The sequence below is a fragment of the Homalodisca vitripennis genome, chromosome 7 (genome assembly GCF_021130785.1).
Source record: "Homalodisca vitripennis isolate AUS2020 chromosome 7, UT_GWSS_2.1, whole genome shotgun sequence".
Taxonomy (NCBI): Eukaryota; Metazoa; Arthropoda; class Insecta; order Hemiptera; family Cicadellidae; genus Homalodisca; species Homalodisca vitripennis.
This window is the reverse complement of record NC_060213.1, coordinates 29,373,773-29,401,478: the sequence shown is the minus strand read 5'-3', so window position 1 is coordinate 29,401,478 and position 27,706 is coordinate 29,373,773. Positions and strand designations below refer to the sequence as shown.

The 27,706-nt window shown below is 36.1% G+C and overlaps 1 protein-coding gene and 1 long non-coding RNA gene across 5 annotated transcripts in view; both read left to right on the top strand.

Annotated features, from left to right (window-relative positions):
* Positions 1–27,706, top strand: part of LOC124365788 (myosin heavy chain, striated muscle-like) — a 654,015-nt gene that overhangs the window by 303,622 nt on the left and 322,687 nt on the right. The window lies entirely within an intron of this gene.
* On the top strand, positions 28–27,381 carry LOC124365789. Its single transcript, XR_006922746.1, has 2 exons — positions 28–200; positions 26,859–27,381. It is a non-coding gene; the product is annotated as an uncharacterized LOC124365789 (long non-coding RNA).

Below are 27,706 nucleotides of genomic sequence, written 5' to 3'. Positions count from 1 at the left end.
GTGATTATTTGTTGTTACTTTTGTTCGTTCACCTCGGTAATTTTATATGTAGTAAGTTGTGTTTGTTATCCGTATGTAAGACATACTTCCGAGGATTTAGGGTTATAAATCAATCATTGATCCTGAAGTGGTTCCAGAGATGAGGATATCTTCCAAGGATCATTGTAACTTTCGGAATCTTTGAGGTAACGGTTAAAAAGGTAAACAAAGCCCATGGTACATTGGTACTTTGGTATTATTTGGAGGTCACTATTTTTGGAAGAGTTTTCCTTCCAGGGGACCTAAATAAACTAAATTATAAGAAATAAAAGACGTTATTTGGCATACTGTAAAAATTGTATGCTAAATAATTGTCCTTGTGAGATCGGTTCTTGTTTTCTGCCTCCCAGAAGAATCGATGTGGGTACTATCTTAAGGGATGTTTTTCTTTTTCGCAGTGTGGCGCCGAAGGCTGCCTCAGATCACTTCCCAGATCGCCGAACGTGATCTGACGTTGGTAAAGTTGTACGGTCTGTCACGTGATCTGAGATCGGAAAAGTACTGATCGGAAATGCCCCTGGCCGTCAATGCCTTCAGTGTCGCACTTCTGACGAAAAAAAGAAAAACATCCCTCGAGATAGCATCAAAATCCAAGGTCACATCACGTGAGCGATCTTATATTTATTATAACCTAATCTAACCCTACTTATATTGCGTAATAACAATTAGTAGATAGGGACAGAGTGACCTCCGGATAACACTAAAGTACCGAAATTACAATAAATAATACATGTATTTATTTTTTTATTCTGACACAAAGCATACATCAAATAAATAAAAAACTTATATAATTAAGAATTATCAAAAAATATAATTACACTTACCAAGACTGACTAAATGCACTGAACGAAAACTTAACCGTGTGTATAGATTAAAAAATAACGTAATGTAACTTAAAAAGTTACGTAATACAAATTCTTTCAGTCCCCTTACATATCTAACCAATATTAAAAAATTGTAAATATACTGACTTATGTAAATAGCCGAAGAGAAAATTTAGGGCCTCCACGGCACTTGGTCTGTTTGGAGGTTCCAATTATTTAACATTTAAATTATTTTACAGGTCTAGATGGTGAAATAATAAATTTTTTATTTAGTCTTTCGGCCAATGTTTTTTCTTACTATCAGTGCTTCTTTGCTTGTTTATTGCATGAGAAATATTGAAATAAAAATAATTAATAGAAAGTGTGGAAAATTTTTTTGAAAATTCGGTGTATGTCTAAGAACATCTAAGCAAAATAAGGACGGAAAATATTTATAGTGTACCATCGTAAATGTTAACGCTTAGTTGTAATTAGGAAGTCAAAGTGCTCAAAAGTCAGCAGCCACTCTCAAAGTTGATTTCAAACATGTTTTAACGTTCGGTAATATTGTTTGGTAATTTGTTAAAAATTATTGGTGCAATAAAATTTAAAGTTAAAGGTATAATTTGGTTTTGGAACTGTAAATTGACTCCCGGATCAATTATCTTATAAGATGATCGACGCAACATCAAGCAAGCACTAAAAGCCAATCCGAAATGGAAGAAACCAGCTTTGACTCTGGCAAGTCAGGTGGGGTAAGGACATCAAAGATGCCATTTAATCTGTATTAACCTCCTTCAATTACATCTGTAGAACGGGCTGAATGGAGCGCGTCTTTAAAGCCGAGAAACTGGGGAAGACTCTTAAAAGGGGGAGTGTCGTGGGTCTTGTGAAATTAGCCATTAAATCAGCCGTGGGGGGAGGGGGCTAAGTACCTACTACCGACCTGTCACCCGCTATTTGTGACCTCTCTCGCCCCAGGTCCACTGTGTCACAGGTTAATGGAGCTTAAGGGCGGTTTTCCTCGGGATACGGATGACTCCTTGCAGCTTTGTAATACCTTCATTTAATTCCTCCTGATTAATACATATGATAACACCTACATTTAATTCCTCCTGATTAATACATATGATAACACCTACATTTAATTCCTCCTGATTAATACTTAATTTCCAGTAAAGTTTTTTTCTTATTTCCCACAAACTACGCAAAGGTGAAGTCTGCCCCAGGTGTGTAGGACTATTCTAGGAACACAAAACTAACGAAGTCACTCATCACTTTTTTGTGGTAGAAGTAACATATCTGTTCAGCCTACTTCACTGAATATAATTATGAAATAGTGATTTATTTCCCTCTCAACATCATAGAGTTTACTTAATTTAAAAACAAACACTTCAATGATCATTAAATTTTATTTTTGTGAACTCTTTCGTGTTCAAGGAACACATCATCAGATGTACATAACTTAAATAAAAATGGATAAAGTAATTATACAAACAGTTTAGTAGCCTACTTAAATAAAAACACAAAACAAGTTCTTCGTAATGCTGGTTTCCTGGTTAAGTCTTGGGTGTGTTTTTTATTTAAGCACTAAATTGTTTGTATCATTATTGCAACCACATTTATTTCAGCTATGAGTGTCTGATGATGTGTTCCTTGAAGACGAAAAGATCACAAAAATAAGATTCAATAATTATTGAAGTTTGTCTTTAAACTAAGTATTCCAATAAGAAGTAGCTGGTTCAATGTATTCATCATACTGTTTTAAAAATTTACATTTTTGGAAAATACTAGCCTTCCTCGACTAACCAATTATGAACGCTAGCAATACAGAAACAAACAAAAAAATATTAGAGTCCATCTTATATACATTTTACAAAATATCGTACTTATGCGGTCTTGCTCTTTTTTTACATAAATAGTGCTATAATTAGAACATATATTTTGACGATAACTATACTGACAACAATTTAATTTTCATTAAATAAATAAAACAAATACACTTAAAACACCATTGAAAATATAGTATAATGTGTTGTAACTTATGAAAAAGGCCTTGGTATTTTCTCTTTTACAGCATTTGCTCAACAACGTAGGCTATATTACATACGAGATGAAAATATAAAGATATGGATCAATGGTGTGTCAGATAGCCTTCTCAATATAATCCATAACTATAGTCATTATCAACCAAAACCGGTGATTAATTGGACACTCAGAGAGTTACAATTGAAATGGCGCACTCATCCATTTTTAAGATGTTGCAAATGGAAAAGTAAACCTTATAGCTACTTTCAAAGCTAATTTAAAATATATTGATTGTATTCAAAGCTTATGGGTGTGACACATAATGGAAACGAAGTAAAAGAAAGATTGTTTTGGAGATGCGAGAGATCACAAATGGATAAAGATTATCTGCAGACATAAAATTTTGCTTGAAACTTCATTCCTTCATGCAATGAGAATGACAAGGATGAGTTCTGTAATGATGCATGACCAACTACTGAAGCTGGCTGAGCGTCATCGAAGCCTAGCATTTAGTAGGCTGGCCCAATTTCGTTTTTTACCTCCCAAGTGCAAACCCCTTTTCTGTATATGTGTCTGTCTGTCAGACCGAAGGACATCTCGAGAATGGGCTATGATTTGAAATTCAGTGAATTCTGTTACATGACACATATTATGGCGCATTCTTACCTTGCAGATGAAAGAATTTCCTAGTGATACACACACTAGGAGTACAACACAATATGTGTCGTATAACAGGCTTCGCTGAGATTCAGTGCAAAATTTCAAGTATCAAGTTAATTTCGTTGAAACCACTGACAATCATAAGGAACAGAAATTTTTTACTTCTCTTGCAGACAAAAGAGATATTTCGTCACAATGACATACTTTCAACGACGCTCAACCAGATTTAAAAATTGCTCAAACATTAATTTTACAAACATTTCCATGCACCAATATAGAACTCATTCTTCTATATTGACACATCTTGCCGTACGATACATTCACATTTCGTTCATTGTGTGAGATTTTATAGCAGTGTTTAAATAATAAAAGTACCGCTGAGGTATGGAGGGTACTAAAACTGCAGGAATGCGCTGAAATCAAATTTTGTCACCAACAATCATTGAATTTCGCTCTGATTTTTCTTTTCTCTGCATGAAAAACACACATGTTAATATATCACATGTTAAAATCTCATATAATCGTCTCAGTTTGTTTAAGAATTTATTTATTCTGTTATTTTCTTGTTACCATACCCATAAGATCAACTTAATATTTCCTACTGCTCATATAAATCCTATGAAACACATGCACCATCATCGAACCCATTGTTCCTAAAATATAAAAATTCATGCCAAATTTCACGTCTATAGGTTCGTTTCCGATATTCGTGTGGACGCACATACAGACTGACTTAAATGGATACCTTACATTCACATTTTTTGTTAAATAGCAGTGCTCAAATAAAAGTTCCGGCTATGCTAAGCGAGAGTAATAAAAGCGCAAGACAGCTCTGAAGTTAAATATTGTCGCTGATTTTAACACCTACTACAGTCTATTATATTTTTCCTCTATGAATAAAAGTGTCACTTGTTAGAATCTCATATAATTGTACATAGTTTGTTTACAAATTAATTTATTCAGCTACTATCTAACTTCCGTCATGGTTACCCAATGTAAAAATATTTGACTGAGTCAAATTCCATGGCGTGACACGCACCACCATCGAACTCAGCGTTGCTAAAATATAAATTAAGCTTCATGCAAAATTTCACGTCTATAGGTCAGCTCGTTTTCAATATTCGTGTGGACAAACAGACACACAGACAAACTGAAATTGATTTTTCCCACCCCCACGATTGATAGGCTTCGCTACCGCTCAGCCAACAACAGTGTTTATGGAGAGAGAGAATAAATCTATTTCTGAATAATCTTATAAATATTTACAAATGTCTTTCTAATAGTACAGACCGTAAGTTTTACGTTTCAGTTGAATATTTTTATCCTGCTTAAGATGACTAAAACGCTGTTATAGATGATTAGGTTGCAACATTTAACCCCACAGGCACAACTGTATGAAATGTGGAACGCCACACTGCAGACGCGACCTGACTAAGCCAAAGCCACAGGTCCATTTAATTACCGAAAATCCTGGTGGAGTGCAAAAGTCAAATATGAAACTAAAAGCTCTTAGGTGAAATTAGTGGATTGCCCTTTTGATGGAAGGGGGCGCTCTTTTTGGGCTCTTTGAAGCTTTTCACTTTTCAATCAGCTCTTTGGCCGCGCGATACCCCGATTGAAAGCTGAATCCAGAGAGGCGCGCCGGGCGGCCAGTGATTTTTTGAATGGCCGCGACTGAGGGGGAGGTGAAGGCCCACAAAAAGGACAGCGGCCGGAAATATTTTTCAAATTAGTTGATTAGGATTTGCGGAATAATGCGGATGAAGGTTTAATATTCTTAATGGCGTGTTTGAATGCCTCTGCAGTAAAGGGTGAGCGGAATTCCTCAGTGTATCACATCGAGAGCTACTCGTCGAGATTATTTCGGTATCGATTTCCAAACCGAGCTCATCTTTCGGAAACTTGTTTCACCGCAGTCTATCTAACGTAAGATTTCTGTAAGCTTTTAATTACTTGTAAGGTAGATTAACTAAATTATAATTAACTGATTTGCTCTAAAACAATAGACATTAATAAGCAGGCATGTTTCTCGCCTGTAGAAATATTTAAAAAAAATAAAATAAATTAATACAACTATTGAACTAATATTATACTACAAAGTATGAACATTTAATAATAGGTTACACTAAGTATTTGAGGAAATTAAATTATAAAATTGGTCATTTAAATATGACCCCAATGTAATTAGAAAGTTGAAAATGTTAAAAATACCCAAATTAAATTAAATTATAAAAACATAAATTATAAATGTGGCTCCAATGAAATTACATCAACAAATTTACAACTTTAAATATAACCCAAATTAAATAAAATTAGAAAAGTGAAACGTTTAAGTATGACCCAAATTAATCAAATTGAAAATTGGAAATTTTAAACATGATCGAAAGGAAATTACGTAATAAAATTCTAAATTTCAAATACGATTCCACAATAGAATTAAATTAGAAAATTCGGATTTTTAAATGTGGCTCCAATTAAATTAAGTTAGAAAATTGTAAATTTTAAATACGATTCAAATGAAGTTAAAATACTCCAGTAGTAAATTATATTATATTATATTTTATTTATGAATGTTATAATAAGGCCCAAATAAAGCCAGTTGAAGATTTTACAGTATATACATTAAAGATAGCTGGGGAGAGAGACTTCTTTTTACTGCCTATTGCTTTCAGAAACCAATTTTTGAACTCATGAAGTTTTCTTATATTTATTTAATTAACGATATAATATGTTTTCAAGAAATAAATGAGTAAAAGCATGTCACTTATTCATGTAGGTCAAATTAGTGTAAAACTGTCGTACTTTTATCTTCAGCCGTTTTTATTGGTGACTGATTACAGAATTGCATAAACTTCCTACTTTACTTAAGGTAACTTTCTACATTCAATGAAGTTACCTTAAGTGCTTTGAATTCGAAATTTATAAAATCCTTCCCTAACCAAATGTTGAGTGCACCTCCTTGTAGAGAATTAATTATTAGATTTTAGTTTCAATTAATTATGCCACACTCTCACAATTCTGTAATTTTAACCGTTTTGCTATAAATATTTACGTAAAATATGAGCATACTAAAATGAAGAAAATTATACTAAATGTAGCGTTTACAGGGACTTGTTTATTTTTACATAAAGTACGCCCTAATTAAATATCTCAAATTTGGTTAGGAGACTACGTAAATATTGGTTGCACTCAATTTTTCCTCTAAGACAAAGAGCACCACTTTCCATGATTTTTCTAAACTATACTCTTAAAATACATTGAAGACTCTCGGAGCAATTGGAAAATTTTAAATAGTATTGATGTTAATAAAGCAAAACTTTCCAATATGGTTTATGTTTTGAACGAGGCCTTTCGAAACCAAAGGTTTCATCATCAGGCGACTCCACAAAAAAAGGAAAGAAAAAACATGTTGTGGAGTCGCCTGATGAAACCTTTGGTTTCGAAAGGCCTCATCCAAAAAATAAACCATATTGGAAAGTTTTGTTTTATTAACATTTAATACTGTTCTCAAAATACACTTAGCACAGTTGAAATACTTTGATAGGAATTTCGAAAACAATGGTTGTGCTTACTAGTATAGTGTTTCAACAGTATCTACCTACTGGCATCTTTCAATGAGCTGCTTTAATCGAAATCCACCGAATAACTTGCCACTCATAAACGTTAATTTGAGTCCCCGTAAATCACGGGCGCGATAAATCCCCATTCCTCGCGGAAGTTGGGAGTTTTCAGCAAACAATCGGATTAAAATTGCCTCTTAGCGGGCGGAACTGCCGTATCGGCCGCCTAACGACACATTACAGTTGTAAATAACTTTTGAGGTTATGTCTTCAGCAATTATCAAGTAGTAGAAGCCAGCTGATGTAATAACAGACGTCGAGCCATACGGTCGTTACCGCGCTATTAAAACCCTCTGAACTCGACTATCTGGCATCTCCAGCTATCCGCCGTGATTCCGTCATAACCCCTTATAAAATAACAGTAATTATATACTTACCCGCTGAGGAGCGCCACTACTGTTCTCCCGACCTAAACATGTGTTTTACCGGAGATTGCCATCGGTTTCGGGAGGTTCGCGGCGCTCCGTGTGTTCGTTAAGCCCGTAATGAGTGTTATTTGGCGGGATAAGTAAATATCAGCGAGATATCCGACCCAGGAATTTGGGTTTGGCGGTGGTGTACCATACAGAACGGGCTGAGTGAATTTTTAAAGTATGCTCTTTCCAGGGTCTTTGATATTCCCGTGACACGAGTACCGTGGTACGGTTATGCTTGTCAACTTCGCGGTCGTTTGATTCACTTTTTGCGTAACAGTTATTGGCTGAGCGTTAGCGAAGTCTGTCACTCGAAGGGCTGGAAACATTTCATTTCTCTATGTCTGTCCGCACGATATCTCGAAAATGATCTGATCTACAGAATAGTAATTGGGCGCGAAGATTCATTTTATGTGAGGAAGACTGAATTCGATGATGTGCATGTGTACTCCACAAGATTTGTCTGACTGGTAGCGAATATTTTACGTCGGCATTGTGGGTAACCATGATGGCAACGAGAAAATAGCTGAGTAAATAAATTTGTAAACTACTTCTGTACACTTAAAAGAGATTCAAACATGTATCATATTAACACAGGTAGCTTCATTTCTTTGTAAGTAATATTGAGTTTTACTTGTGGTCCATGTCACTATACGAAATTTGGCTGAGCGTTAGTGAAAATCATTACATCGGTCTTATGGTTAAACAAGATATCATCGAGAAAATAGCAGAATAAATTGATTTGTAAGGAAACTCAATACTCTCATAAGAGATTTTAACGTATTCACACATGTAGCCAAACTATCCAAACTCACCCAACAACATTTTATGTAACATAGATGTGGTTGTAAGAAGGGTTGATTCAATGTGAATATTCAATTTAGCTCCACTTCGTCTTCCTCTTCGTGCACCGTCTTGAGTCCAGTGGTTTGAAAACTCGGTTCCTTCACCGTGCTTAGAAATTCGTGTCTAAAACATTGTAATGCACTCAATTGTGCATCTGATGAGACAATGAGAATACCTCTTCACCTGGATTACACTATATATTGAACTCAAGGTATCTCTGGTGCCAAAACGACGTAAAGAGTTCTTTTTGAGCTTTACGTCGCGATCTTTTTTAAGATCTTTTCAGACGAATATGACTCCAGATTCCAGGAGTCGTCTGTGACAGCGTCTGATTCTAGACGTCGCACTAAGACGAAGGTGAACTGGAGCTAAACTCAATATTCACATCGTTTTATGATGACTTGTATTAGACTTTCATTACCTTTTCACCTGGATTACACTATATATTGAAATCTAGGTATCTCTGGTGCCGAAACGATGTAAAGAGTTCTTTTTGAGCTTTACGTCGCCGTCTTTTTTAAGATCTTTTCAGACGAATATGACTCCAGATTCCAGGAGTCGTCTGTGACAGCGTCTGATTCCAGACGTCGCACTAAGACGAATGTGAACTGGAGCTAAACTCAATATTCACATCGTTTTATGATGACTTGTATTAGACTTTCATTATTTAAACACTATTATGAAATATAACAATACAAAAAATGTAAATATATCTTGTGGTAACATATCTTGAGAGAGAATACATCTGTAGCTTTTTAAAATTTTAAAATGCAAATTCATTTAAACATGACAAGAATGAGTTCTCCGATTACTTACTAGGCTGACAAGAGTTCTGTTTTTTTTTTTTTTTTTTTTTTTTTTTTTTTTTTTTTTTTTTTTTTTTTTTTTTTTTTTTTTTGCCGAGGGAAGTAAAAACTTCTTTACCGTATTTGTATCAGTCGCTTTAGCCTGTTTGTCAATAACGTAATGAGCTGTAGACTCGAAGTTTTGCATTAAACCTGAGCGCAGTCTGTTACACGACACGTGGTGTGGCGTACTCCTGCCTTGTGATAAAACTGTGTTGGACACGGAAGTAACTATTACTAATAGTTTCTAATGCACCTAATACCATACAAGAGTCCGGAAATGCTCAGTTAGCCAGTTACGGCTAGAGAAAGATTTCGCCCGGATTTCAGCATGTAAAAAAGGCCTTTCTGAAAAATTCTGGTAAGGTAGATTAAGGGACGAATTCAATCGTTTCTTATGGGTTATGACCTGAAAAATGGCCATTATAGGTCCCAGAACTGTTATATAAGTAGGGTTTGAGAAAACCCGTGTCAAACTAATAAAATGGAGTGAAAAACACATTGTTTTCATCCTTGGGCAACAATAAACTCGTTATTTCACCAAGACACAGATGAAATATTGTGATATACTCGGAAAAGTGTTTCTTTTTGGGCAAAACTGTGTAAACAAATTATACAGAGAGAGAATAGTTGTTTGATTGAATGGCTTTTTATTTTTGTATAATTAGGCTAAATCCAATACAATATTGAAGAATGTATTAAATTTTAAGCATATTGAATAAATTGCTAAACTCCTCAATCATTGTGTTGTTAGGTGGAGAGACAGATTTATTTAAATTAAATTGTTCATCCCCTTGAGTAATAGGCTTCGCTAACACTCAGCCAACTGGTCACTCGGATGATAGTGTTGAAGAAACAACCTGTCCGATGGAAGGGTGGCAGGAAGGGTGCGTTACAACGGTTAGAAAAAGAGTTGACCAGAGGGAGAGCTGGAGCTCCTAATCCCGTAATGCAGCCCTGGAGATAATCAAAAGGCCATCAAACCGGGGAAACCCTTTAAAACCGAGTATTTTCCCACCTTTCATACGTGTCGATCGGGAGATCATGTAATGTACACGGAGATACTCCCCCCCCCCCCCGGCTCCTTCCGTGTGAGGACATACCACGCGTTTACATGAGGTAGGATACTAACAATCGGTACCCCTTATTTTTGTAAGCAATTTTCGGTTTATGACCTTCTTAAAAAGTAGATAATAACATACATTTTTTACATACAAGTTTTACCATCACCTAAATAATAAAATTAATTTAACGGAAATGTATGTATCTATCTATGTAGCCGAGTTTCTCATATTACGTTATCGTAAACTGTTTTTGGTACTTTGGGATTATACCGACCACACCCAGACATGAATCGTTATTTGACATTTTGCTTCTACTGATTACTATATTAGCGTAGAACAATATTTCGTCAATATAAAACAGGAATTGTCTTATCGCAAACCCCTCCCCATCCTCAGACAGAGGTCAAAGTCGAGCGGTCTAGTAGATAACGTGATTGCAGAGTCTCGCCGCCCGTTGAGCTGGTTCGTCGCTTTGTTGTACTTCCGTGTTTTACCTCTACATTTCTCCAAACACAAAAATTAAAAAAAACAAACATTACTAAACTCTTTATTGAAAAAACACTCAAAACTTTTTTATTCTTGATCACACTCCGCCATCCAAAATGCGAGTGCCTCCGGCCATCAGCGCGGGCTTTGGCAGCACCTTCGGTGCTGCCCCGCGCTGATGTCGACGAAAGAAAAACATCCCTCGAGATAGTACCTATCAGTAAAATATCAAATTCTAGAGGGGCTGATCAGAAATATAAATTGAATTGTAATGGAAAGGCAATTATGTACCGTGCAAATCATGTGATGCCGCGCGGCCTGCCGTAATTGGGATTCTCGAGAAAGATAAGATAACAGCGATAACGATACCGATCACAATACCTGGAAACACTTGTAAGTTTGTAATTTTATAATTAAACGCTTGTTTTTTCATTCTATCATGTTTGTTTCTATAAATTTATATTTCTGTGTTCTTCATACTGGTGTGGTCGGTATAATCCCAAAGTACCCTGTTTTTATTTTATTTGTACTAGCAGTTGCCAACAGCATAGGATTTTACTGAGCATAAGTGAACATTGATCTCAACGGCAACTATGGCGGCACCGCGGAAATTGTAGGGTAAATAAATTTGTAAACAGACAGAGTCCGATTATATGACAGTAAAACACGTACATGTAAGCAAGATATCTTGGAAAGTTTTCATACGTCAACTTTAAATTTTTCTCTTTGGATAACTTTCTTGAAGGATTAAGATTAATAAAGACAAATTATTCAATCCTTCACAATTAGAAAGTTTTTAAATAAGTAATGTGTACAGTTTTGTAACCAGCCCCGAAAACAAAACAGCTGGAGACTAAAGATTTTTACAGCAAATATTCGTATTACAGTTTCAGGGAGAGGCATCCTTCTTAATGATAACAAGTTAAAATTACACTCGAATTAATTTTAATTTTAAAAAATTATATGATATCAATAAAATATTATTTAGCAAATGTAATTTTTGTATTAATTAATGCTTGCAATTTCTTTCTCTCAGTCGATCTTTAGGTTTGACTATCCAAAGTAAAATTTATAGGCATCTCGTAAATATTCAAAAGATAAAGATGCATTTTTTACAGTATGTACAAAAAAATCAAATTCGGTTATTTTCAACGGTTTTTGTTTGGTTAATTAAAAGAAGCCTCTAAATGTTATTTTAAATTACTACAATCTTTCTTGAAGGAATCTAACATTTATTTTTCCTCTTTTAGAAAAAGCTATTTTGTAGTATATTAGTTAACAATTAAAAATAATATTCAAACCGAACAATGACTGCCACCCCTCCCCCACTCATCCAAGGAGAGGGTATTCAGCGTATAATTAGCTGAGTAACACACAAACAATGCCTTTTTGGTGAATGATGGAACCTCAGTGCTGATCAAAGTTATCGCATTGCTGAAGTTAGTTGTCAAGGAATAAATTGCATATAAATTTCCACCAGAGTAAACAAAAACAAACGCGGAAGGGGAGAGGTCAAGGAAGGTCAATATCAAATTGGTAGAATGATGGATACTGGTGCCCACAATTGTGTTCCCAGTGCCATCTCCTCTCGTGCGTACTGTAATCTTGGAGAGGGTAGTTTATTTCAACTCCGCTTAATCCTTGTCCCAAATTTCAAGAGAAACTTGGTCTAACCCCTTTACCCCAACTGGACTCCCCGAACCACATCACGAGGGTTTCAGTTGAGGTTATGATATTTGGATTCCAAATAGCTGAAAACCGGCAAACAATTACTTATTCTATATTATTACCAATTGGGCATTGCTGTTGGGCCCAAGTAACCTAGAGCATTTCGTCTATCAAATACGGATTTTTGTTATTTCAAAGAGAGAGAGAGAAAGAGAGAGGGAGAGACAGACAGACTGACAGACAGAGATTTAGAATTACAAAGAGAAAAATTATACCATATAACGTATAAAACACGGAAATTGTTGCAGAGTATTGTTTAAATGTTGCTGAATTACCCCAACCCGATGCGCCCGTGAGTGTTGGGATCCATGCGTGCAAGGTCCTTCTACCGCAATCACTATTTGGTTATACTAATAGCCCTCCACTGTGCCTATTAAAGAAGAAAAATCACGATTATGGTCTACTGAACTCCCTGGAAAACCTGATTTCCAAAATCCGCAAACACCACTCCTGGAGCTGGTGGTTCCACCTAGTATAAGGCGAATACTCTATCTACATAATTTGACTTTCAAAACGTATATGACTTGTTTTCCTGAACGTTTCCCTGAACTGTATTGTGGGGTAAAAATGGTGCTTTATCTTTGCTGAATTATTTCCGTGGAAATAAAAGATAAATATTTATAATAAATAATAGTTTAAGTAAAACAATATATTTCAAAAATAAAATTTCTCAGGGTGGTTCCCTAAGCCCACTTATGTCCGTTATTTATAATAAACACTTACTTAAATCTAATCTGAGCTCTTGCATAAGCAGACGTATTGCCTTGCATGCTCCTCTTACAGCAAAAAGCAAGCAAAAGCATTCTGTTATGATGTAAAGGTGGTATCCACATTGATCATCTAGGATGAACTATTGATGGTAATCATCCAAACATATTCATGCATCCTTGAGAGACAAGGACTTTAAGAATTAAATTGTCATTTCTTTAGTCCTTAAGAGTCTTTCCAGTATTCATTGCTCTCAAGGTCATTTAAAATACAATTTAATTTTGAATGGAATTTTAATTAATAGGGACTGTACACTTACAGTTTTCAACTCATTAACACTGGTTGGTCATTTATCTCAATTCCGTAATTATTAGTATTGCTAAAAGGTTTTTAAAACTAATACTAAAATATTTTCTTATCGTCTGTAAACGATGCGAATCATTGAGCCTTATCTGAACTACAGAACAAAATGCCGTATAATTCTACAAAAGTTAGCAACAAATAATACTTCTTCTTAGTGGTTTCTTAGAAAGTTTTATACCTTTCCGATTTCCGAGTAATTCAAATCTAGTGTATTTAATGCCAGAACTATTGAAATCTCATAAATACTTACTAAATGCCCAACTAAATTCTGCGCGATTGGGACATTCAATGATTGAGAAATGGTGCCGGAGATTGTGGTATCTATCGATCCATGGGTAATCCCAGGAATGCTTGGAATCGTATTAAAAAGGTGTTGTATTGACATTGTTTTATATTCTGTAGCCTGTATGTTTGGGAATTTGCTCCAATTACGCCAGGACTTCCGATGTATATTATTTTTAAAATATTGGCGCCAATTAAATATTGTTTCTAGAAAAATCCGTTTTGTATAACACCCCAAAACATGAAAAGTTATAAGTTATAGGAATTCTGTAACCACTTCTGTGGATAATAGTTATCTTAATCGGGCAATAATAAGCGTCTCTCTCGTAAAGTTAGTTGTGTATAACATGCCTTAGTCCAAGTTTAAAAATATCGGAAAGTCATTGAAATTTTAGATTTTTATGAATTTCTATTTCTAAAAATGACTGAGACTTACAAGATACGATTTCTTTTTTTGTACAATGAAACATTACTCGACTTTGGGTATTTTTGAATTCACTCATTCGTTGATAAACACTACACAGGTTATAAAAAAGAAAAAGATCAACCTGAGCACTGAACCCTGGGGAACCACCTATTTTCTTTCACTGTTCCGAACTTAGTTATTTTTATTTACACGGGGACCAATAAAATCTAATATTAGAGTTGAAATCCTGTCCTAGTAACCTCCTCGGGGGTTTTTAAGTTCCCAAAGCTAAAACCACTAATCATTTCTTAACCGTCTAAGAAAAAAAGTATAAAAGAGGTGTTTCAGCTGAGTGCAAACAAAACACAAACAAGAGTATGGAATGACAGGCGGTGGATCCAAACGTTTGACAGAATAACGGGGCTTTTAACATCGACAATTTGCCAAGTGGAACAAAATGTTGGTCACAAAGATGCGTGGAAAATGTAAAATTACACAGAGCGTTTTATGTCCAGCCAGCTCGGTGGTCATGCGCACCTCGGACACCGGGATTTGCATAGGAAAGTGAGGCGAGACTTGCGTCTCAGAAAGCGGTGGTAATCTGTAATGACGGTATCATGCAGTATGTCATTGCCCGGCCGGAGGTGAGATAATGATTCGAAGGTTAAGAACATCGGAGACTTTGTTTATATGATGACATTATTTAAAGGAAAAAGGTACTAACAATAGTCTACACACTGTCTGCTTCCCTATAAGGATAATGTTTGTTGTTGCATTTGTGCTCTTTTCAACCATGTTTATTCTTCTGAACGAACTCAATGCTTCCCAGACCTGATAGTTAAAAAAATTAATATTCTTTACCATACACTAATAAATTAAAAAGGGTTTTTATTTAGTGGTAGAATTTGTACGATTCACTTACAGACTGCTTTCAGCATCATCTACCATGATGATTGGCATTATTATTATACCACGTAATTAATTCTACTAAATTTGAAATCATAGCTCAATTCATATGATTATCCAGTGTTTAGAAGAATTACAATCCTTGTATTGTATTATTACGGTTAATAACATGTTCATTAACTTATTAGATTTTATTAGATTTCATCGCACGAAATTGAAAAAGTCGTAAGAACGAGAATTGCTTGTCCATTAATGTAATGCTTATTGGAAACCATTTTAGTATTATTGAATAAAACAATATTTTTTTCTCATATTTTCATATTTTTAGTACTTCCGCAGAAAAGGATATCATCCATTTCTCATCGGATGGAGTGACAAGTTATCTTGTGTGGACAAACTGAATTTAACATTGCATTCGTACTTGTCACATTGTATCTAATGCAGTGCATTCTAGGACTATGTCTTTTCTTAAGTAAAGAATTCTCACATTTAGTATATCATTTCTTCCTTCTTTAATAGGCCTTTTTCACATTATTAAGGAGTGGAAACACAATTATGTGATTCGTAAAGTAACGCTGAAAAATTAAGAAAACTGAATCGCTCTACACCATGGTCATATATAGGGGGAGCTGAACCCCCCACAACGAAATTTGGAGAGAGAAACATGAAAATTACACCCATTATTTTTTTAAGCTAGAACACATTTACGAGGACCCTATTGTTGTGGTTATTTTACAGAACCCACGTACCAGCCCCCAAAATAAGTTTTTTATATGTCACTGCCTAACACATATATTATTTCATCAATGGCTTTGGCTGCTTTAAGGATGTGTCAATACGCTTCTAGATAACGTTATGGCTCACGGTGCCAGCGCGGCCTCTGGTTTTTATTATTAATTGCTCCTCTCCAAACGTCACTGAACAATCATTGCATGTCATCTATATCCTGTATACAAGCAAACCATGCTTATGTGTTTTCGTCTATAACATGCGATTGAGCGATTTTTTGTATTGTTTATGTTTTCATATGTTATAAATAAATATTCCGTCAGTTATCAGTGGGTTTTCCTTTATAAAGGACCTTTTTACTAAGTTTTAATGTACCAGGCGAAGTTAGGGCTAAGAATCCCTCTCTAACACTTAACCTGAGGACCAACGACTTAAAGGTGACTTCCGAACCACCACCAATGGGCGTGCAGGCGGGCTGCTTGCAAGGACAAGAACGCTCAGCGTTCACTCATCCAAGCAGCAGCCACGTTCGACTTTGCTTGATTCGGTTATCTCGCTATAACCGCCGTACCCGCTACACTGCGCCATAGTCTATTGCATTGTTAACAAGAAACATACAAATCAAGCAGACGCTATGTAAAAATAGCAACTGATCTAAATGTTATTATAGTTTTAGTTTTTGAACCTAATGTACACAATTGACCGAAGGGAATTGTGGTGGGAGATATTCTGCGGTACAAAACATGAATTGCTTAAAGTGAAGCTATTTGCAAAGTTTCAGTGGGAGAGGTATAGGTTTTTAAAGTTTTAAAATTCCACATGACCGATGGAAAGGATAAGAAATCCAATCGTAAATACCACAAATTAATGGATGGACGCTGCTTCCTTTGAAATTCTGGCATCAAGTCTTTCATCGTTTCCTCCAACAAAGAATCATTTTATGAATATCTCCATCCAAACGCTAACTTCCCTGTTTGCCCCTTGTTAGCTATCCTAATGATTGGGCGGTCAAGGAATTTGGAAATTGATCAAATACTCAGGACCATCAGGTTGACACGATTTAATTCTTTAGATGATAATAGCCTCCCTCGAATCTCCTAAAATGTGTTACTGAAATCATCATCGGTAAAGCACTTTCGATCTGGATCGCGCTCGGGCCGAACAAACAGCGACGGCGTGCCTCAGGGTCGAGCGCTCGCCCCGGTTCTGTTTCCACCGTCCGGCCGCTGTTTACCAGTTTAGTGCTCTATCATCATTCAATTCTCACGGTGCGATCGACTGGGACGATTTTCGCATTCCGGCTCGCAATTTGATCGCGGCCATAATAGCAGGGAGCCGGGGATCGCCCGTATAATGGCGGGACAGGTACGGGCCGGCAGCGGCAGCAGGTCACGCAAGTCCGCGACACTTTTAGCAAAGTTGTAATTGCGCGTGGGATAGCATCACCTCTCCGGCCGTCACGGCACGCCACCGCCTCTGTGAGGAGTTGCACGCCGCAAGCGTCACGCATCGCTCCTTGTCCATCTGACGTCACTTGGATCATGAAAACTCTGATCCAACTTGTCTGCGCCGTTAATGATCTCTCTCTAAAGACTATCAGTACGAACATTGTAATACACTAGTTCCATATCACTGGAGTTCGTGATGGGCATTAAAAGCTGATGATTCAGATTGTCTACGTACCATGCATAATTAACGAAAGAGAACTTAATATTCTTCCTCCCATGATGATCTTCAATAGTTTACACTTACATGCGGATTTTTAAAGATTTGTTATTTTTAGCTTCCAAGTCAAAAGAGTGACTTATGTTGAGCCAGAAGTGCAGCAATATACTTAGTTTTCACACTCAATCCTTGAGTTGAATTTTTATTGACACAGTTGAACATTCAGTTTTGGTGTACGTTAATACATATCGGTGAATAATAAGTTAATAATTAATAATTACAACTTAAGGCTATTGAACCTACCTAAAACAACATTTTGCATATATCGTATAACAAACGTTTAGAAAAAGCAACAAAAAATAACAATAAGCAACCTAAGGAAGCGATTGACCCACATCGGGATCCATCCAAAGTCCTCTGGTATCTACTAAAGAAAGCTCTACCGACCAAGTGGCTCTTTAAATTAACTTTTAATGTTTGTAAACTATTTTGATTTGTTATATACTTAGGAGGAGAATTCGATAGGCCCTAATGTTGTACGATTTTAGTCTGAAATTATTAATTACAAGGGTTTGCTTGTGTCTTGTATTGTAAAAATAATCTAAAACACCAAAATGATTTCCATTTAAAAATGTATAACATGGAATGGTAAATTAATAGGCTTCTCAATGTTAGAGTACCACTTGATCGGAAGAACCACCTACAACTCTCATGTTGGTCCAATTCCCAAACTATTCTCAGAGCCCTCTTTTGGAGGCAGAAGTCTCTATTAAACAAATTGCCGTTAAAAAAAACCCGAATAATTTTTCAACCTTTTAGTTGGCAATTGTATCATATTCATTTTTCATCTTATGCCTTCACATCGAGATCGTTCAGTGATCACAATCATTTATGGAGTTGTAGGGCAAAAACGTGTTTAACCTTATTCTAAATGTGTCCCTAAGGCTGTGGTTTAGATTTATAGATTTGCAATAAAACAAAATTATAAACTTACTCTGCAGTAGTTTTTTTTTATTTCGAACTTTCAAATGCAAATTTTAAAATAAACTCTGTTTTAGTTTATCGGGACCATCTAAAAACTAACGTAAAGATATAGATCAAATTAAATTCAATTCTTATTTCGTTGTTAAAACCCGATTTCAAAGATCACGTTTTTGATAAGACGCGTTACAACGTCTCTTAATATGTAGACGAGAAATGTAATTTAAATCAAAATTCGGAGACGTACATAGTAATATAAATCGATTAACGTACAAGCACTCAATGACGTGCAATTGGTGTAGATCCGATCGCAGAAATAAAAGAGCGCCGACAATTTGAGCGCCAGTTTGAGGTTATGTTCGTCTAAAAGTGAGGTTAGGTTAGGTGTCTCTGCTAATTGTCCCCGGTGCTGCTATTACTGTGGCGAGCGGCCCGCCCAAATTACACAGTGCGCTCTATGGAAAGTGGGGGAATTAATGTAATCATAGTTTCCAATATTCGTCTACGGATAACCAGCTAGCGTTAAGTATAGGGAGATGTAAACGCTCTTTTAATTTATACAGTGCGTGATTGTCGGGTCATTCGGATCGCTCTTCGGTTTATTTCAAGAGAAGTGTTTTGATGACCGGGGAGACCAGTTGGGTTCTCGTTCCGAGATGTGACCTTGAAGCCGTTGAAGAAGGGTTGAACCCAGGTCTTTATTTTGGCTTTTAAAGGGTCTTCTGTTTAGCAGTCCGGATATTACACGACGATTGATTCTTCCATGTAAACATTGAATGAGAAGTGTGTTGATGGGTCGTCTAAGATGTGACTTTGAAGCCATTCAAGAATGGTTAAACTCACTTCTTCGCTTTGCTTTTCTTAGGGGTTTAGTGTTGAAGCCGTTCCAAAATCAAACGATGGGTGATCGTTTCTTATCAATATTGAATGAGAGCTGTGTTGATGAACGGGAGAGCTACAAAGGTCCACTGTCTCATATGGACCTTGAAGGTTCATCCAAGTAAGGTTAACTCCACTTCTGTACTTTGCCTTCTTATGATTATACTGTTGAAGCACTCAGAAGAATTAGGTCCAAACCAAATAATTGGGATTTTCTTCTTTATTCTAAATATAGAATGAGAAGATTTGATGATCATGGTGATTGGTTATGGTTCTCCGTCTTAGATGTGATCTTCAAATCGCTGAATAAAGGTTGAATTCAATTCCTTATTCTTAAGGGTCTCCTGTTGTAGCAGTTCCAAAATTGTATGTTCATTGATTCTTCCTTGTAAATATTGAATGGGAGGTGTGTTGATGATCGGTGTTCTTGATCTTAGATGTGACCTTAAAGATATTGAAGAAATGTTAACCCCACTTCTGTGCTTTGGGTTTCTAACAGTTGTGCCGTTAAAGAAGAAGAAGTAGAAACAAAGTATTTGTTATTTTCTTTATTCTGTTTCATAAATACTGAATTGAAATTTTCTATGAGTTTGGCTTTTACGAGAACACTAATTGGATTGGGTATTCCTTTTAAGTAAGTCATTTAACGAAAATAATTCAAAAACAAATTATGATACATTACTATATAATTTAATTCTTGTTCCAGTGAACTACCAAAGGGTTCTTTTAAAATATGTTTAACTCAAAGCAGTAGAATACTAGTAATATCGACCGTTCAATCAATTTCGTATAAGTGATTTGTCCTTGTTCAGACAGCCTGCCGTTGCTAGATGATTACAAGGAATGTCGCAGTAACTAAGGACATCATTAACGTTTCCTTGCTTACGGTCGGTATAACGTGTCTGTCAGAGAGCCAGTTTCTACAAGAAACTCCGCCTTCAAGGTCTTAAACATATCGGATTGGGACATTATGAGTTAATATTAGTGCTGCAAGGCGAACAAAGGGGTATTATTAATAGCGAAAGAAGTGTAGAGTTAATACGCAAGAAATCGCGATATGAGATAAAATCTAACATTTTCTGTCGTTCTGAAGAATTTTGTTATTTCCCGTCTGATGATCCTGTTATCCTAATTGTGCTCTCTACGGTATATTTAGCAACGTTTCCTATATAAAATAAGTGAGAAACATAGTGATATAGTGTGAGAGGTGGGGGAAGTTGGGCGGGTCATAAAATGTTAGTTTGCATCTAACAGCACGACCAACCGCGTGAGTGCAATGTTAGGAGCAATCTAACGACGTAACTGTTAAGATTGTTTGTGTGCGAAATAAATTTCAATTTTTATTAGTGTTTTTGAGTGAATATTAATTCTTTTAAAAATAGTTTTATTCCACGATGAACGACAACGACGAGAACTTTCGTTGGTAGTTGGAAGAACTTTCTAGAGAATTTTATTTTTATAAACAAAGGAATGGGTCCGACAAGGACGCTGATTTTGAGCATCATGAAGAAGAAGAAACCACAAAATAGCGCGATAACAAAGAACCCGTACAGACTGATCAGGAAGAAACTACGAACAGGCACAAACCTTGGACATTCTTCAGGACGCTGATCCTACGTTGACTGAACCTTCTCAACAGTTACTAGTATAAATATTCATAATCTGGCAAGTGAAGCAACTGGGAAAACCCTTCATGTTAAGAAATATTTTACACTTCAGGGCACTGTTGTACAACCTTCCACTCAGCCGACCTCATTTGCCCTTAGTATTTGTGGCCACTTTTGTATTCTAAGCTTTTCATATGAATATTCAATAAACTAAATTTACTCCCAATAACCAAATTTTTGTGTTTTTATCACTTATCATGACAATTTAATGAGTCATATTCGGTTACAAAAGTGTTAGATTTGTCCTACCTGCGGGAATGTTAAGACCTCTCGCGTGTTAAAGGATACCTAATTGAGAACACGAACGTCAGGATTACACTCCAAAATATCGTTTGCTGATGTAAAATTGTAGAAATAACTAGTGGTTTTAACAGTAAAAAGTCAATAAACACATTAATTTTACTATGTGGAAAGGCGAGTTCCAATTTTCTACTTGCAAAGTTGTAGAAAAATACAAATTAATTGTTCCAAAAAAAAGCTATAGCCAGTGATACTATTTTTAGTGAGGGTTGAAATAACAAGTAGCGACAGGATTAAAAACACGTGATGACATATTTTTACAATTGTAATTTTGACTAGGCATTACCAAATCCTTTTCCTGGTGGATCTTTGTGTTTCTGTCTGCCCGGATGATACGGCGTAAACGACCTAAGCTTAATTTTTATACGGCAACACTAAGTTCGATGATGGTGAATTTCAACCCACGGGATTTGGCTGAGCGTTAGCGAACATTTTTACATTGGTGTTATGGATGACCATGACAGCAACGAGAAAATAGCAGAATAAATCAATTTAAAGCAAACCGAATCCAATCATTATGAGATTTGAGCGTGTGTCTTTTATTCATAGAGGAAAAAACTGTTGTTTGTCCAACAAGAAACGAGTCTGTCCTTTTTTAGTTTAATTTTCACCTAACTAATATGCCTACACGTCATCTATTTTCATCTGATAAGCCAAAATTTAGGACGAAAACGACCGAGAGTTTTAGAATGGATGACCATGACAGCAACGAGAAAATAGCAGAATAAATCAATTTAAAGCAAACCGAATCCAATCATTATGAGATTTGAGCGTGTGTCTTTTATTCATAGAGGAAAAAACTGTTGTTTGTCCAACAAGAAACGAGTCTGTCCTTTTTTAGTTTAATTTTCACCTAACTAATATGCCTACACGTCATCTATTTTCATCTGATAAGCCAAAATTTAGGACGAAAACGACCGAGAGTTTTAGAATGGATAAATTTATACTTGCTGCAACGTGGCCATTTACAAATAGGAATATTAAAATTCTAAATTGTTGGAGTTTACCAATTGATCATCCCCTTGAAGTTTGTGCAATCTTTTTATGATCATCGTACAGATGGACGTAATATTTACTGTGCAATTCGCATTGTATTTTTGCCCATTTTACCTACCAAAATAAAAAAGCATAACTAACGCCGTTGGTAACGTCTATGATAATTTTCAATGGTCACTTGCAACATCCATTGCACATTCGTTATAGTGACTGGGGTATAATGTGCACGATAAGTTGGCTTTTCCTTGAACAATCCAGGCTAGATGCTGACATTTTAGTATCCAATCACGTCCGTTATCCTAGGGCATTCAAGCTACAACAAAAGTTAGCATCCACCCGTTTCTTGAAATAAATAAATTTTCCTCCACTTGAGAGTGGGCAAATTGATGAGTATTAAAAAAAATGTGAATCCTTACGTTTTTCAACAGTTCCTACAGGAGGTTATTTCGAATGTCCCATCGATGATTTAAAGCCCTCGTGGAGACGAGAGTGAAGGAGGTTCTCACACGATCAGCCCGCCAACGCCAACCTCGTTTCTTATCCGGTGTTTTAAGCCGCTATAAATTAGTTCATTAGTGTCCCATCGACAGTGGCTACCGACATTCACATTACAAGTGGCAATCCCATAATTGGCGCATTAACAACCGGACGTATCCGGATTTGCGGAACGCGGTAGCAGGTTATCGCTCGTATTTGAATAATTAGCGGCCGATAGTCTTCTTGACGGCCATTAAACCTGATGAATATTCCGGCGCATTCTCTGGTTTACGGCTGCCGGTGACATTTCGGCGGATCGGTCGTAACTCGGCTCCGCTAACGGGTTCTTCCCTCGGATGTGAAATCTTCCTTCACCTTTATTTCAGATGTTTCTCTTCCGTTTCCAGTGTTTGATACAGGGGAACGAGTTTTTTCATAGCTCTGAAATTGCCCAGGATCTCTTTAGAGGATCTCTAAAATACCCAGAATCCTTTAGAGGTGACCAAGATGTATTTTAGGTAGAACTCGGTTCGGCTAATTGGTTCTTCCCTTGGTTGTTGAATCTTCTTTTGACTTTTTTTCAGATGTTTCTTTTCCGCTTCCAGTGTTTTTACATAACTCTAAGAGACCCAGGATCTCTTTAGAGGCGACCAAGATGTAATTTAGGGAGAAATCGGCTACGCTAACGGGTTCTCCCCTTGGATGTGAAATCATCCTTCACCTTTATTTCAGATGTTTCTCTTCCGTTTTCAGTGTTTAATACAGGGAACGGGCTTTTGCATAGCTCTGAAATATCCAGAATCGCTTTAGATGTGACCAAGGTGATTTTAAGGAAGAACTCGGTTCGGCTAAAGGGTTCTTCCCTTGGTTGTGAAATATTCCTTTAACTTTATTTAAGGTGTTTCTTTTCCATTTTCAGTGATTCTATATACCTCTAAAATACCCAGAATCCTTTAGAGGTGACCAATAGGAATTTATGGAGAGCTTAGTTCGGCTAACTGATTCTTCCCTTTTGTGAAATTTGTGTTAATCTTTCTTGGCAAGTGAGACAGAAATGATAAAAAAGCCAATAGGTGCCACCTTAAGGCTAATGGGAAGAGTTATTGTCGATGAAAACGAACTTGTATCAGCATTTTGGAGAGTCAAAGCCTATAGTCAAGGTACTATAGAGTAGAGATGCTATGAAAGTCAATCCATTTCCAATACTGTCCCTAGTCTGGAATGGAAAAGTTGCCTGCGAATCCAGTATATTCTTAACGCTGCTATGGGAATAATGAAATGGGTCTGCCTTTGAACCTTAGGTATATTTATAATTCAAACACGACAGTTGTAAAAATGTAACTCCTTTGGAAGGTGAAATATTCCTAATAATGCTTTGAGGCCTGCACTAGAGAAAGAGAGGGGGTGTTAGGGAGAGAGGGAGGGAGAGTGAGAGAGGGGGGAGGGAGAGAGAGGGCAAACATATAAAAACCACACTTTTAAATTTTATTCACTTACACCAAAGAATAGAGGTAAATACAACGACTCTCCAATCATGATGTCTCAAGTTCAATTGCCGAGTGAGTCAATAGAACTTTTAAATGGGTTCGGACCATTTTTCTTAGACATTTTTACCATAATCAATTACAAATTCTGTTAAACTATTAAAGTACTTTCGTAATTTTTATTCTACTTTTAATCCAATTAGTTTTGAATTTAATTATAACTCTATTTAAGTTTATACCAAAATATTTAAGTCTGTGTTGAGCAATAATAAAATAACCATTCAATAACACTCGTGACAAGCGATACGGCGCCGGCCTACAACCACAGAGGTTCTCGAGAGGTGCGAAGAAGCCCTAATTTCCTGCGACTAGAACAGAAGGTCGCTTCAGTCATTAATATCGGTTTAATTGGACCTTAATGAATCTGCTTCACATAATCTGATGTGGCGCTGGTGATTAATGACATGTGTGGTTACGCGTCATTATCGTCATTACAATTAATATGCATTAAATAAGGCCACGTGGTGACCTTCATTCAAGGAGTTGTCACGATGGCCATTCATCGGAAGTACTTCTGGTGTTGTTACTGACTGCGTGTTTACATCACGGAGGCTTCTACGGAAGTCGAACAGTTTCTGTGCCTCAATGAAGGACCTACAATTATCTTTAATTGTCAAATTTATGGCGTAATTTGTGTTATTACTTTCTACAATGCAAAATTCAATTAAAAAGAGAATTAATATGATTAATATATTAATATTATTGATCACGACCATGATCAAGTAATATGATCATGGTCGTGATCAAACTGCAAGTCCGGCCAGAATTCATATCATTTTTATAAAATTGTTTTTTTTTTAGTTGATGTACTATCCAGTTTAAAAGCTGTAGAATTTAAACTCAGCTAAAACTATAAAAACGTTATGATAGAACAATGTGAATTATAAACAAAAATAAAATTGCATTTATCTAAACTAAATTTTAATTGGCTGAGCGTTAACGAAGCCTATTATTTGAGACGCTGGAAAATTTCGTTCTCTCTGTCTATCTGTCCACACCTCGAAAACGAACTGACCGATAGTCTTGAAATTTTAAAATTGTGCATGAAGCTTCATTTCTCTATAGGCTATACTGAGTTTTATGATGGTGCATTTCACTGCATTGGATTTTGGTTGGACGTTACCGAATATACAAACGGTCTTACATTGGTCTTATGGGTAACCATGATTGCCAAGAGAAATTACACAATAATTTAAAAAAGATTGTTTTAAACTATGTACAATGAAGAATCTTGGATCATAGGAGTAAAGTTAATTTTTACTATCACTGGTAAATGAATACAAAATTGCCCAATATTGATTTTTTTATTGCGATTTGTGAAGTGCCTGATGATGGAATCATTGATTCTGATAGGCCTTACGCAATAATAAAATTAATATTGGAAAATGTTGTAATCATTTACCAGTGATAGTAAATTAAACTGTGTACAATCAACTGTTTAACGTGCGTGTGTTTTATAGTCACAGAACTATAAAAATAGAGTTGTAAGTCAACGTTAGAAGTAGGTATCAAGATTTGAATCGAGTGCACTGTAGCATTTATATTACTCTCCATAGCTCACTGAAATTGTTATTATCTTAACACTGCTATAAAACCTATTTTAATGAGCAAACCTGTAAATATATAATCTACAGTCAAAATTATATAATTTTATAAGCCAAATGAGTACATTCATATCAGATTTTAACATGTGACATTTTTATGCGTAGAGTAAACATAAATCAATAATACAGTGGAACAGCACCATCATCGTACTAAGTGTAGCTAATATATAAATTAAGCTTCATACATAGTTTCAGAACAACATTTTAGTTCATTTTCAATATATCAAGGGCAGACAAACAGATAAAATTGATAATAGCTCTACCAGTGTAGGCTTCGCTAACGCTCAGCCAATGAGAGCAAAATTTGCAACATCTTGTCATTACCGTTTCGTTTTAAGGAGGTTCTGTGAACCCCAATTTTTAAAATGAAAACGGTCTAAACCAACTTACAAAAATCATTTGACCTCCTCGGGGATCGAACCCGGGTATTATTAAGCTTCCTTCATACATAATTTCAGAACAATATTTTATTTCATTTTCAATATATCAAGGACAAACAAACAGAAATTACATTTTACAGCTCTTTTAGTGAAGGCTTCGCTAACGCTCAGCCAATGAGGCCAAAGTTTGCAACATCTCGTCGTTACTGTTCCGTTTTTAAAGAGGTTCTGTCAACCCCAATTTGTTGCACGAAACGGTCTAAACCCACTTACAAAAATCATTTGACCTCCTCGGGGATCGAACCCGGGACCTCTCGGTTAGAAAGCCGCAGCGTTACCACTACGCTACGGTGAAAGTCGATGTTAATTGATTTTTATGGATTATACCTTGGTATATCATAATGAAATAATTGTTTGAAACATTTTTTTATCGTTGCAGATCAGAGGAGATCGGCTGATTGTCCCAAGATCTGCACCAACCAATCTGCAGTGAAGACAGTCCCACGGTACAGACAGTACAGGGTGCAAGGAGGGGTTGCCCGGCATCAGTCCAATTACCAGAGCACTAAATCTACCCCGGATGAAGCACTAGTGTCTTGGGTCTCATAAACGTAACATCTCAGGCGCAACTCTAATTAAAAACTACCCTGTAGAGAGGGCCGGACAGGTATTGGTTGTGCGGGGGGGGGGGGGGGTCAGATGGTCTGCCTGGGAATTGTACCGGGATAGGAGTGAAGTTATTTGACGCCCGCTTCGGTCTGAGGATGCTTTCGTTGTCAATATAACGTTTAAAGTTTATATAATCAATTACTACGATGTTGACCTCATGGTTTCATGTGTATGCTGTGTCTGTAAGTTTATTATTCGAGGAGAAAACTATTCTACGATACCATTACTTAATGTTTTTAATTATTATAGTTATATATCTATGTACGTAAAAATTATCAACTACTTTTACTCTATATAGCGTTCGTTTTTTAAAGTAATAAATCGGTTATGACTAAATGAGGCGCTCACAACCAAAAGTGTCCTTTCTCTATTTAAAAAATGGTTGTGACAAGGTTGTTATTTAATTTACTTAAAACTTCAACCATGGATATATTAAGGATACAAGTATTTCTACGCCCCTCCAAAAAAGACTTCATAATAATGCATAATATATATTTTAAATAGAAAACTCCATTGGAGAAAGGACAGTTTGTAACTGGAACATGCATTAGAGACATTTTGGAAAATTGAGGAAGCGATTTCGTATGGATAAGAGACTTTTTGATTCTGAATGAATTA